The sequence below is a fragment of the Lepus europaeus genome, chromosome 9 (assembly GCF_033115175.1).
Source record: "Lepus europaeus isolate LE1 chromosome 9, mLepTim1.pri, whole genome shotgun sequence".
NCBI lineage: Eukaryota > Metazoa > Chordata > Mammalia > Lagomorpha > Leporidae > Lepus > Lepus europaeus.
This window is the reverse complement of record NC_084835.1, coordinates 44,558,452-44,572,561: the sequence shown is the minus strand read 5'-3', so window position 1 is coordinate 44,572,561 and position 14,110 is coordinate 44,558,452.

The window sequence follows — 14,110 nt, the reverse complement described above, 5'->3', positions numbered from 1 at the left end:
TATTGAGGAGTAAAAGTGAATCTTGGAGAGTTTAAATGACCTTCTAGAAACCAAAGTAACACAATGACAGAGTGGAGATTGCACAGAAGAGTTCCAAAGTCCACTCTTAACCACTCTCTGATAGCCAATACAGAGAGCTTTAAGATGACCATGGATGATAGACAGGCTGACCAGTTCAGCACTTCAAGAATTTTTAAAGATAGTTCAGGGTGAGACAGGCAAAGATGAATTTATGAAGTAGATTTCCCTTGGAGACCCTACTCTGTAATGCTTCTCCAAGAGAAAGGTGGGATGGCTGCACTCTTCCTTAATGTGGTAAGAAGGACTTCAATATAACCACTCAGCTGTTTTATGGGGACAAAGTAGACTGCACTGACTCCCATACAAGACATCAGAACTCAGCTGCTTTGGCACCAGAGTGAAGGAGTGTTGCCTTTGCCCAGAAAAAGCACCACGCTCCAGAGTAAGTACAGATGAGGAATTCTACGTTTCTAATAGACTGCATGTGGGTGAGCCACCTGGGAGAGAGTTGGTCCAAGAGCTGCCTTATGCTCTATCTCACAGGGCCACCTAAAGCGTCTATGAGACTTCAGCAAAAAGAAATTGGGTGTATAACACCAAGTCCTCAGGGAATAGGGTTCATTTTCACAGGTGAAAGGAATGCAGGTGGGAGACCATTCACCATGATGAGGATTCTAAGGAACCCACAAAAGTACTGTAAATGAAATTGGTGCCTTCAATACACACCAGCTCCAGAGAACATGATACCATTTTATAAGGGTATCAATCAAACTAAGAGCCTCCTGTCCTCCCTACCGTCCTCCCTGACTCCCCTACCACCACCACCACCACCCCCAGATCCACATTCAGCCTTGGTGGGATCAGAAACTGCAGTGCTAGTTGAAAAGGAAAAACAGCAGCTGGAAGAAGAGAAAAGTCCACAGACCTTTCCTTCAGTAGTGAGTGCACATGGTGATCCCAGCCAGAACAGAAGTTCAAACTGAGAACGATGGTTATCATTACTCCAAAGATGTTATACATTGACACTGTGATTTTGGCTGTCTAAGCTGGAGAGACAACAGAAGCATATCAGAAACAGAGTTCATATCTGAGGGCCACTGAAGGACTCTCTCTGATAAATAAATACAAAAGGATGGTGAGAGACAAATACATAATTACTTTTATGATACCCCATGAGTACAGCTTGTTAAAGATTATCAGTGCTATTTGTGTCATCACTCTGTGCAGTCTTCTTAGAGGCACCTCTTTCAGTCAAGGAAAGTCCAAGAAGTTTGGTTTCTGGTCCGCGTCCTCACCAATGCCCAACTTGCTGTTGGTGAAATTCCTTTCAACTATCGCATTAGCCTTTCAAAAAAACAGTCCCCATATTTAAAATGAGGACAAATTTACTGGTTTTGATTTTTAATGGATACACATATAATCATACAAAGAAAAGAAGACTATGATTTTCACAAGCCTTCCAATTCATGCAAAGCTCTGTGTGAGATAGGCTGGAGGAGAAAAGAATTTATGTCTCAGGTGGGGTAATGAGGTAATGATGGGAAGGGTGGGTCTCTGGGGCAACTGCAAACTACTGGCAGTAGTGGGTCACAAGTTTATATTCATTAAATAAAAGTTTAATAAAAAAATTGCAAAATAAAAAAAGATAATGAATTCTAGGTAGAAGCTGGCTTTGGGGGTACTTTGTAGATCTGCCATGCCTGGGAACAATACTTTGATTCTTCTACTTGCAAGAAGTTTCCAGAGACAACCCAAGGGGGATTGATTTATGCTCTCTGTTGTCCAGTAAAGTTTCCGCAATATCCACATATTCTATGCAAGGCTTTCAACCCTCTGACTGGAGGTGTGCAGGAAACTTCCATCATTAGACGTTTTGCATCCCTTAATTATAGATAAGAAAAGCCAGGATGAATAGTCAAAGCTACAGCTGAGCTCTTGTACGAAAACAGTCCAACATATGGAAGGTATGCTGAAAACCTTTTTATTAATTTGCCAGGGATGAGATGTGTACTGTGTGTGAAATTTCACTATGTCACCCCTTTTTGTGATAAAATTCAAGTAAGGCCCTCTTTAGGGATGGGGACAGATCCATGTGTCTTAGGGCTTGATGCTTAAAACTTGAGAAAAATCTCTTTAAGAACCCAAAGTTCAAAAATATCTTAATTTTGTAATCTTACATAAATGCAATAATATGTTGCAAAACAAAGGAGAGTCCCTAAAGCTTCGGTTTCATTAGCTTCAAGGTCAAACTTTCTAGGATAAAATTAAGCAAGTTTCTCTGTAGTCTATGGATGGAGACCTCTACATGAAAGGGACAAGTAATTTATAGCTAATCAGAAAGGGCCACAGCAGGGGACCTGCACAAGCTAGCCTTCTCCTGACTGTGGTCCTATCTTACTGGAAAAGGGCACAGCCAACATGGCCCACCACGCTTAAGGATGATATGCAATCCATTAGTCTCATCTGACAACTCGAGAGGCAGACTATGCCATCATATTTTTGCAAATACCAAGTACTATCTCAAGCTCCATTTCAGAATTCTTCTCGAGGATTCTCCATAAAGGTGACATAACTGCATGTAGAAACTCCAGGAAGTGCTCACAACTAAATCATTCCAGTAAGAGCTGAGATTCCAGGTTGTAGTTTTGACTTACGTAATTGTTCTCTCTTCCTTTACATCTCTAATTTATGATCATCTAAATATCTAATTAGTTGGGGCTGGAAATGTGGCACAGCGGTTAACGCCCTGGTTTTGAAGTGTTGGCATCCCTTATGGGAGCCGGTTCAAGAACTGGCTGCTCCATTTCCAGTCCAGCTCTCTGCTATGGCCTGGGAAAGCAGAAGATGGCCTAAGTGCTTGGGCCCCTGCACCCATGTGGGAGACCCAGAAGAAGTTCCTGGCTCCTGGCTTCGGATCAGTGCAGCTCCAGCCATTGTGGCCAATTGGGGAGTGAACCATCGGATGGAAGACCTCTCTCTCTCTCTCTCTCTCTCTCTCTCTCTCTCTGCCTCTCCTCTCTCTGTGTAACTCTGACTTTCCAATAAATAAACAAATCCTTAAAAAAAATAAAGACCTAATTAGTAATTAATCCACAGGAGTTATGTGCTAAGAGCATGTCAAGAAAACAAAGAAGGCCGGCGCCGTGGCTCAACAGGCTAATCCTCCGCCTTGCGGCGCCGGCACACCGGGTTCTAGTCCCGGTCGGGGCACCGATCCTGTCCCGGTTGCCCCTCTTCCAGGCCAGCTCTCTGCTGTGGCTAGGGAGTGCAGTGGAGGATGGCCCAAGTCCTTGGGTCCTGCACCCCATGGGAGACCAGGAGAAGCACCTGGCTCCTGCCATCGGAACAGCGCGGTGCGCCGGCCGCAGCGCGCTACCGCGGCGGCCATTGGAGGGTGAACCAATGGCAAAAGGAAGACCTTTCTCTCTGTCTCTCTCTCTCACTGTCCACTCTGCCTGTCAAAAAAAAAAAAAAAATTCGTTCATAATAAACTTTTGTGTAAGCAGACTTAGCCACAATCACTTTAAATAGGTTAAAAAGTAAAACCTTTCTTTAGTTAAGTGATGGTATTCCAGCATTTCCCTAAGGCAATGTGGCAACACAGTAATTCCAAGAAGAAAGATACTTTGTGGAAGAACCAATCTAAAATCAAGCAGTATGGTACTTCTTGGAGACTCACAAAGCACGTTAAAGGCTCTGAGAAGTGCTGCAGAGAGAAATTAAGAACTTGTCCATATATCTTTAATTTGACATTTCCCAAACATATATTAACCAAAAAATCCCTATGAATCAGAACAAACACATCTGAAGCTCTGGTTTCAGCATTAATTTTACATTTCTAAAGCCTCATAGATGATGCACTTGATTGTGTATTATAATTCTTTTAGGCAGTTGAACAAGACAGTTTTTCAGAGAAAATCAAATGACCCAAACCCCATCTTTGCAACCACACTGCTGCAAATAGGAATCTGTACCAACGTGGAGGACCCATCTGCTTTAGCTCACAGAACGAAGAATTGGGAAGCTTTTCAACATGACATCCAAAAGAAGATTGTGATTCTGCCATGGGGAAGTAGTGACACACTCCCTTCTTAGCTTTGTCTTTGTTTCATGGCATGCAACTTGCTCTCTCCTTCGTCTCGCCACCCTTCCAAATATATATATGTGTGTGTGTGTGTGTGTGTATCTGAGCTCTTATTATTCTTTTCTTTCAGCTACTCTGAGTTGGGGAACTGAGAATATTCTCATTTATTTGTTGAATTGGTTCATAAAAATAGAAGAGTCACAAATTTGGGGGATAATCATTCATATTATGTCATTTCTGTGATGATCAGCTTACTTTAAGCTGGCTCTGTCTTTTTGTCAGAATTCAAACACCCCTGGACACACTGGTTTTCAGAGGAAGTTCTTCCTCAGATAATAATTTTTTTAACCCTAGAACTTCCATATTAACTAGTTAAGTCAAAGATGCAGTTGCATTTTGAACAATCCATCTGTTTGGAAAGAAATGTTTTCAAGTTCAGAGATATCTCTAACTCTAAGGAACACCCTGACTTTTTGGGTATTGGATTATCTTTATCTCCATTCCAGGACAAAGTATTTCACAGGGACCACTAAGAATACAGAAGTGATGGAACATTTGTTTTTTCTGAAAATTGCAGGATATTTTGTGCTGCACAGTTTCTGAAAACTAAAAGCAACCAAAGAAATAAACCCATAATTCACATCCACAGTATTCTCTTTTGGCAAGTCACTCAGGTTTTCTAAGCCTCAACTTCCTCCCCTGGAACATGGAGATCATACTCAGACCTCAATCTTAGTGATGATAAAATGAGAATTCCATGGCAAGCATTTTTGAGAACAGTGAACACACAGCAACTACTCAACAAAGAACAGTTATGGGGCCAGCACTGTGGTTCATTGTGTTAAGCCACCGCCTACAATGTTGGCATCCCATTATCAGAGCACAGGTTCAAGTTCCCCACTGCTTCACTTTTGTTCCAGCTCCCTGTTAATGAACTGGGAAGGCAGCAGAGATGGCCCAAGTGCTTGGATCTCTGCCATCCATGAGGGAAACCCAGAAGGAGTTTTAGGCTCCTGGCTTTGGCTTGGCCATGCCTTAGCCATTACAGACAGCGGGGGATAAATCAGTAGATGGAAGATAGCTCTGTCTGTCTGTCTGTCTCTAACTGTCTTTCAAATATATATATATATATATATATATATATATATATATATAATAAAGTAAAACGTAAAGAAGTTATTATTTAAAAGTGTAAGGAAGACCCAAAAGCCTCCTTCTCCCTAACCTGTCAAAGTGAGAGGGACTTTTTAATGTTCAAATTTCAATTCTGATTAACTATCTTGTTGGAGTCCTATTTCTTTTACATCATTAAGCTACATTTACCAAAAAATCTAATCACAGGTCCTTTGAATGTTATGAGCCATAAGCATGATAAGGAAACAAAAAGTGCCACAAAGAGAGAGAGCAGAATAGTTAACTATTAAATGTTCATTCACAAGGAACGGGCATGTAGGTGGGAGCTAAACTACAATCGCCCTGAATCAGTGAGAGAAATGCACATCACTAAGAATGAATCTGCCATCTTCATTCCTAGATTATTATTATTATTATTAGATTTATGTGTAAGTAAAATTGAACTAAATTGGGCTAAAGTCACATTTGGGGGGTCTTGTTATAAATTAGCCCAAGAAATCATAGAGATTGAGGTGAAATTTCCAAAAGCAAAGTCTTCACGAAAAAAACGAACAGACCAACAATTCCTTAGTGTTAGCTCCACCCTGCTCCAATCTGTTACTTTTACGTCTAACGTCAAAGGCAAGCTCTCTTCATTCCAATTGTACCCTGAACACTCTCCCCCATAAAATGCGGTTTAAAGGCCAGCTGCAGTGTGGAGCCTTTTCTCGGAGCCTACAGTTTCAAACAAACGACTGGGCAGAAGCCAGAATCTATATGGGCTCACGAAGACTGTAAAACATTTGGTGCCGAGTGGAAAACGACGTCTGTGAGCTCTGCCAGACGTTTTCAGTTTTCTTGCACCTGTGCCAAGTGTTTTTCAGCTCCCCCACCCCTTTCTTTCGAAGGTGGGGGTTGGGGGTTGGAGAGATAAGCAAGCTTTCTGAGGGCATATGCCATAAGAATTGAAAAACTCATTACCACCATTACACACCCGTTTCCTGCCCAGTCCCCTTTCTGAAGGTAAAATGAGGATCTCCAGCCAATTTGAGTACTGGAATTCTGAGCACTTGAGCTCCTTGACATTCATCTTGTCCATTAAAGTATCACTGTGGACTCTGAAGACCATCCCCAGCACAACTCACTATGTTCTGTCTGAAATCTCTTTCTTAAACTTTCATTTGACTCACCTTGCCCATTGATGACCCCAGATTGCCAATTATTTCAAGGAAATAATTTGCAAGTTGACACAGTTTGTAACATGCAAAAATATGTGTAGAGGAAAGTATATGTTTCTTAAAGGAAGAACACCCAAAATGTTTTCGGATGAAAGTGTGAAAATGTCTAAACATAGATGACATGATACAGATCATGAGAAAGTCGATTTGAAATTACCCTGGAATCTTGCAATAATGTTTTCAAAAGGGGAAGAATTAAGGGAAGAGAGGATTTTCATCCACTCTGTACAGTAAGGCTATTATAAACAGACAGCCCCACCATAGTATACTTACTCCCGTGCATTATATCACTCAATTCAATAACCCCATAAAGTGAACACTCTCATTTTCCCAATTTATAGATAAGGATATGGACAGTTTAAAAAGATTAAATACAATTAAGTTGTACTCCTAGGAAACAAGGTTTGAACTTGATCTCCCGTCTGATTTTCTTTGAGCTGGCCACATTTCTCTCCAAAAAGAGCCCGTTCAGCCATTGCAGTGGTTGACACTTAAAACTTATACCACTGTTAAAATATTGTTCTCTTAAGACAAAATACACAGTTTTATCAGTCATTCTGCTCTACCAAAAGTGAGAAAATAGGATCTTCTTTCTTTGGGCATGTTTCATTCAACAGAAATGACAGAAGCAGCATCATTGGGTCATTGCATTTGGCAATGGAGCGAATGGAGAGCAGGTTTTGATGAGAAGATGAGGCCAAATGGGTCTTTAAAAATATCAGTGGAATCTTATCACTCCCTTGCTTAAAACTTCCAATATTCACTATTTGCCCAATAAATCCCAAGCTCCTCACCATGACTTACGGTGCCAGGAGGACCCTTATACAAGGTTTCCAGCCATTACATTTCCCCCAACTTAAGGAGCTGTTTTCTACTACAGGCCATTTGCTTTCATTTTTTTTTTTTCATCTGTTTAACTTAATTCACCCTTTAAGTCTCAAGTTTTGGTCCCTTTCTCACTGAAACCTCAATTTTAATTAAGAGGCCTTTGATGTTGTTTGGCTCAGTGCTTTTTTTTTTTTTTCTTTCTTTTTCCTTCACAGTGCCTAACTGAATATGTAACTCCACTGCAAGGGCAGAAGAGTACGTCTGTTGTGCACAACAATCAGCATAGTTCCTGGTTCATAGTAGGCATCAATTTAATATTTGTGGGAAAATGAATGAATACAAAAAAGCACAACTTACCTTGGTAATCCTTGACTGTCCAATAAGGTACAGCACATCTGAAAGTTCAGCCAAGAACTTGAACACTTTCTTGATTGGACACTAATGTGATTCAAGGATGTTCTTGTCTGTGTGTGTATATGAAAAGAGATATTCAGGGTGGGTATTGTGGTACAGGGTTAACTTATGGCTTGGGACACCTGGACCCCCTATCAGTGTGCCTGGTTTGAATTCTGACAACTCTGCTTCTGATCTTGCTTCCTGTTAACGCACATCCTGGGAGGCAGCAGATGACGGACCAAGCAGTTGTGTCCCTGCTATCCATGTGGGAGAGCTGGATGAAGTTCCTGGCTCCTGGCTTTAGCCTGGCCCAGCCATGGCTGTTGCAGTCATTTGAGGAGTAAACTAGCGGATTAAAGATCAATCTCTCTCACTCGCTCTATTTCTATGCCATTCTACCTTTCAAATACATAACAATAAATAAAATGGAAAAATACTATTAAAGGAGGCCTTACCCTATAATAAAAATGTTGCAAGTCTTAGATTTCTATTTTTAAGGCCCAAATATTATACATTGTGTATAAACACATATATATTTATGTATTAGGTATTTTATAAGGAGTCTTCAAAAGCAGAAAATGTGTATTTTGAGAAAACAACATGGACTTCAAATACTTTTGCTCCAAAATTAATGTATTTTTAATTCCATTTTTCCATGAAATTTTTGAAGCACCCTCATACTACCCTTCTTGATCTATATATGTTTAGGTATTATATATAATATACATTTATATGAGTAACTATCAACATGTTTATGATTTTGTCACTGTTGATGCTATTTTTAGAGTAGCTATGTGCTAGGTAGGCACTGGCCAAAGCAACTTTTTATACATTATTTAGTTCAGTCTTCATAAAAACTGTTATATAACATCCTCAAAACTGGCTGGAAGAGTGGATATAGAATCCCAAAACTGAATCGCTTGTCCAACTCACAGCAAACCAATCAATCACATCAGGGTGGTAGAAAAATAGGTATTTACTGCAAAGCACAGAACAAGATTTAGTGAGCTAATGATCAACTCTCACACTCGCCAGGGGAAAAGCAGTGATTCTTAGAGTTCAAAGTTGAGGATGAGCAATGTGTTACCAGTTCATATGTGGTCTACAGTGCATGTCATCTTACTTTGATTGGTCAGTGAAGGAGGCCAGTGTGTTTCTTTTGGAGTGGCAAAGGTAAGCTCTAGTCTATTTGGGTCTTATGGAGAATGGGTATTAATTTGTTTGATGGAGGGGCCTGTGAGGGCCTGAAAAGCTCTCACAGTAGAGGCTAGCAATGAGATATTAACTATGTTAATTAAAGGGGCAACTGTTATCTTTCTGATTCAGGGTTTCAGCTCTGGCTTTACCCTTGGGGCATTCTTTTAACTTAATAAGTTGATCTTTACATGGGAACTGTAAGCTAAAGTCTACATCAAAGGCATTAAGGGTAAGGGCTCGCTCAGCTTCAAAATCTCCTAGAATAGTGTTAATATCATCATTTTATATATGAAGAAGTAGGGCTTGGAAAAATTGAGATATCTACTCAGAACCAGAATTAAAATAAATGATTATTCAAAATCACTTATCTTCAAGGAAAATTTCTATTCATTATCCCCACTGAAAAACTGAAAATAAACTCCCTCTTCTTTTCTCTTCATGCATACACACAAACACACAAAACTCCAAGAAATGTAAAACAATAAAAATCTATTCTGTGAAGACAGAAAAAAGAAAAACACCATATATCAGTTAGCTTTGTGTTACTGCCATGAAATACCTGAGAAAACTACTTTTACAAAGAGAAAAGGTTTATTTAACTCATAATTATGGAGACCAAAATTCCAAATGGCAATGACATGGGTTTTGGTTATGGAAAGGGATTCAAGGCCAATGGTGAATTCTGTGTAGAGGAACGATCATACAGCAAGCAAGAAAGCAGACAAACAGCGTAGGCCCCAAGTCAGGCTTTAAGAACAATCCTCTCACCAGAACTCCTTTCCAAGGTCAGCTCCCCAAGACCAAAGGGCTCACCTCCTAAGGTTCCACCATCTTCCAGTCGCACCAACTCTTTAACACATGGACCTTGGGGGACATTCAACATCCAACTTAATATTGGAACCATAGCACACCATGAGAATGAAGGCTGCAGGACTATTGAAACTGTACATTGAGCATGCTGTTGTCACAAACTTGGACTTACACCTGATCAAGAAGTACATCTTTTTATGAGTTGAACTTTTTGGATGTAGCAAGTCTATGACTATAAAACAGGAGTCAAAGAGAAGAAGTTCAGTCTCCTTTCAGAGCTATAACTGAGGATATTCCATTAGTTAAGCTACAAATTCTCTTTCAACTGTAAAACACAGTCAGTCACTCTCATATACAAGTAGACAAGCTTAGAAGCAAAGCTTTGGGTTGGTAGATAAAGATCCTAGTTTCATGACCAGACTTTGTCACAAAGGTTTTAGGCACATGAGTAGGGCTCAGTGAAGTGAGATTTTAGATTGTATTAGGGTTGTACTCAGTATGGTGCTTTGGCAGGTCCATAGTGACAGGGTGGTGGCCAAGGGCAGCTGTGTGGGCCAGGTGTTAAGATGTTCTTCCTCCTCTTGCACTGCAGCTTTGCTTCTATTGGTCGCAGGTACAAGGGTACCATGGAGGGTGTGATTTGAACTCATCTAAAATGCATTTAACACACATCAAAAGATGTATTTTTTGAGCATTATACTCCAGGCTATGTGTAAGTACCTAAAAATTTCACTTCTACAAAGAAGAGAGGCAAGGGTTTAAGAAAGGAGAGGGAGAAAATGAGAGTACCCACAGGACCAGGTTCAGAATTTGGAGAACACTTCTAGCTTTGGCATTGTAATGCTCAGTCTTCCATCTCAATTTCTGCCTCTTTAAGATAGAGCAAATTATCCTCCCTCCCTTGTTATGTGGTAGGAATTTGTTTCCCAGTTTTTGTTACAGGTTCTTGCCCCTACATGACATAAGAATTCAAAATAGAGGAGTATGTAAAGTGCAGTAATGACAGCAACATTTACGTAAAGTGACAAGTGCAAGTATATATTCAGATTGGAGTGTAGGCAAGCCCACAGGAGAGATACTCACCATGAGAGGGCCAGAAAGAGAGGGCTACCCATGAGGAGAGAACACAAGCTAAGGATAAAAAGGGTCACCCCATATCCACTGGCCCTCTTTATGGGGTAGAGGATGGTTTCCTAATTGAATATACAAATGGGATGGAGTTTGGTCTGGTTTCAGTATGCATGAGGTCTTCTGGGAGTTTCATGACATCTCCATGGGGAGCTCAGCTTACATGCACTCATCATTGTGCCTACTTCCTCGTGCAGAAGGAGACTTAAGTGAATCATGGGAAAGTGAATGTATTTGACTGGCATGCAAGAGGATGGAGTTAATGTACAGGGCTAGAGACAGAAATTGTGGAGAAATACCTTCATTTTCCCCCAACTTTATGCCTATTCTGGGCCCCATATCAATTAGGTGGTTATGATGTCAGAGGCAAAAATTTAAGATGAAATTGCTCTGTATGTTATAAAGTTCTTATTGTTGCTCCATGGGCAACTCGAAAATAATTTTCCTAATGATGCATCTAATCATTTCTCATAAGCCAAACGGGAGAACTCAGTGGTAGCTGGAGAGCTAGAAACTGTAAGCAAATGCCTTCTTCACAGTGCCATGGCCCGGTTGTGAAACATTAGTTCCTTCTCGATATAAAGCATTTTCTTGAATTGCAGTGACTCTTTCACTAACAGACAGAGGTGCATTAGTGGGAGATTTATGCTAATATCTCAGCAGTGGAAATCATGAGGCTCACTCTACTCTCATTCGGTCTGAGACAAGCAGCCAGGGTATGTCCTTTAACAGGATTTCCAGGAAGGACACTGCAGCTTCAGAAATGCTGATTTGTTGGCATTTATATATTCCAGGAAGAGGGCTATCTTAAGTGTATCAGAGCCTACAGCAGAAAATTATTCCAGTGCCCCCTCCTTCCTCCATACATCCCCAGCACAAGAGAGGAGCAAAAAATATCCATTGGCTACAAAAATGCTGGCATTAAAAAGAGCCTGGAACTGTTTAGAAGAACCCTCATAAGACAATAGGACAGCTCTCCTGGAGGAAGGAGGGTGCTATACATGCCCAGCAACTGCTCCCAGGATGGCCCTGCCAGCATGTGTAACGGCCAACTGGTTCATCTTGCTAACTATAACACTAGGCATATGGGGAGGGAGTGTTTATGGATATATACATACACCATACATTTTTGCAGCAAGTACATATAGAGACCATCCAACTGTATATTTTGCAGACATACAAATACGCACATATATTGTCCATATGTTCAAACAATTTTAAAAGTATATCATGAACAAATAAGGATCTCCTTACACTAAAACTTGCTGGAGGGACCACAACGGACACTGAGACCAGTTTTTGAAAGATAACACAGGCCGGCGCCACGGCTCAATAGGCTAATCCTCCACCTGCGGCACTGGCACCCCAGGTTCTGGTCCCGATTGGGGCGCCGGATTCTGTCCCGGTTGCCCCTCTTCCAGGCCAGCTCTCTGCGGTGGCCCGGGAGTGCAGTGGAGGATGGCCCAAGTGCTTGGGCCCTGCACCCCATGGGAGATCAGGAGAAGCACCTGGCTCCTGGCTTAGGATCAGTGCAGTGCGCCGGCAGCGCGCTGGCCTCAGCAGCCATTGGAGGGTGAACCAATGGCAAAGGGAGACCTTTCTCTCTGTTTCTCTCTCTCACTGTCCACTCTGCCTGTCAAAAAAAAAGAAAAAAAAAAAAGAAAGATAACACAGAAATGAGTTTGAATTCCAGTTTTAACCTTTCCAGCTGTGTGGCCTCTTCTACAATACAGAAATAATAATAGGATCTTCCTCATGGGATTACTGTGAAAACTGCAAGGGACTGTGCATGTTAAACACTTAGCCTATTGTCTGTGGCAAGGTAAATTATCAATAACTATTATGTATACTAGGCACTGTTCTGAGTGTGACCACCAAAAGTAGATAGGTATCAAAAAAAAAAAAAAGTACATAGGTATCAAAATCAAGAGGTCAAACAATGGCAGACATTATTTGGAGTATGGAATACAATACCTACCTAGAGCCTTCTACAACTTAATGTATATCTTGTACTTCCCACCATACCTCAAACACAGGGCCACCATGGTCTCCACTTGAATATACCTCTGTACTTTCATTGAATATGACCTTGAAGTCAGGGAGAGAGTGTTTCTATCTTTGTTTTTCAGCTCGTGGACCAGAGACTGGTTCTTGGCAGTAGTCAATAAATTCTGGTTGAACAAACTATTATGAATGGGTGACACACTCCATGCCATGCTTTCTGCATAGAGGGAACTGTCTAATTTGCTCAGGCAGGGGTATGCAGAAATGTAAATTATCACATTAAAAACTGATTTCATAAACAAAGAAGTTAAAATGAAGAAGCATAAAACAAGAAACATTCTATCTTTAGACATTTTCTTTTACTGAGAACATACAGATGTACATATATTTCCTAATCTTTAGGACAATACAAAAGGACAAGTGGATAGCTGACATCACAGTCTTGCATCATTTTTCTTGTTAAAGTGTTCAGCCTTAGCTTTTAAAGCAAAGATCTGATAGACCCTTAAGAAAAACCTGTGAGAACAATTCTTCTTGATATTTTTGATACTCACAGACACCTGCCTTTTAGAGTCTTCTTCAACTAAACAGAAAGAAATTTTAAATTTAAAAATTCATCAAGATTTTTAAGGGGCCAGCATTGTGCTGTAGCAAAACCACCACCTGTGACACCAGCATCCTATACAGGCGCTGGTTCGAGTCCTGGCTGCCCCACTTCTGATCCATCTCCCTGCCACTGGCCTGGGAAAAGCAGTGGAATGTGGCCCAAATGCTTGTGCCCCCTGCACCCATGTGGGAGAGTAGGAAGAAGCTTCTGGCTCTTGGCTTCAGTCTGGCCCAACTGCAGCCATTGCAGCCATTTGGGGAGTGAATCAGTAGAAGGAAGAAAACTCTTTCTCTTACTTTCTCCTTCTCTCTGTTTCTCTCTCCCTCCTTACTCCCCTCCTCTGTAACTCTGCCTTTCAAATAAATAAAATAAATCTTTAAAAAAGTCTTATAATATGTGTTTTAGTTTTCACAGAAAAGTAACTTTTCATGTTCTTTATCCATTCACAAAATATTTAATCAGTTATGTACATAACAAGTACATTAGGCATTAACAGACTTGGGAACATCATCACCTAATCTTGTCAGTATATCAATAAAATGATACATGTATTAAAGTATTCTGGTCATTACAGAATATGATTTTGAAAAGAAATAGCTCTGCCTGTGGTGCCAGCATCCCATATGGGCTCCGGTTCCAGTCCCAGCTGTTCCACTTCCAATCCAGTGCCCTGCTAATGCTCCT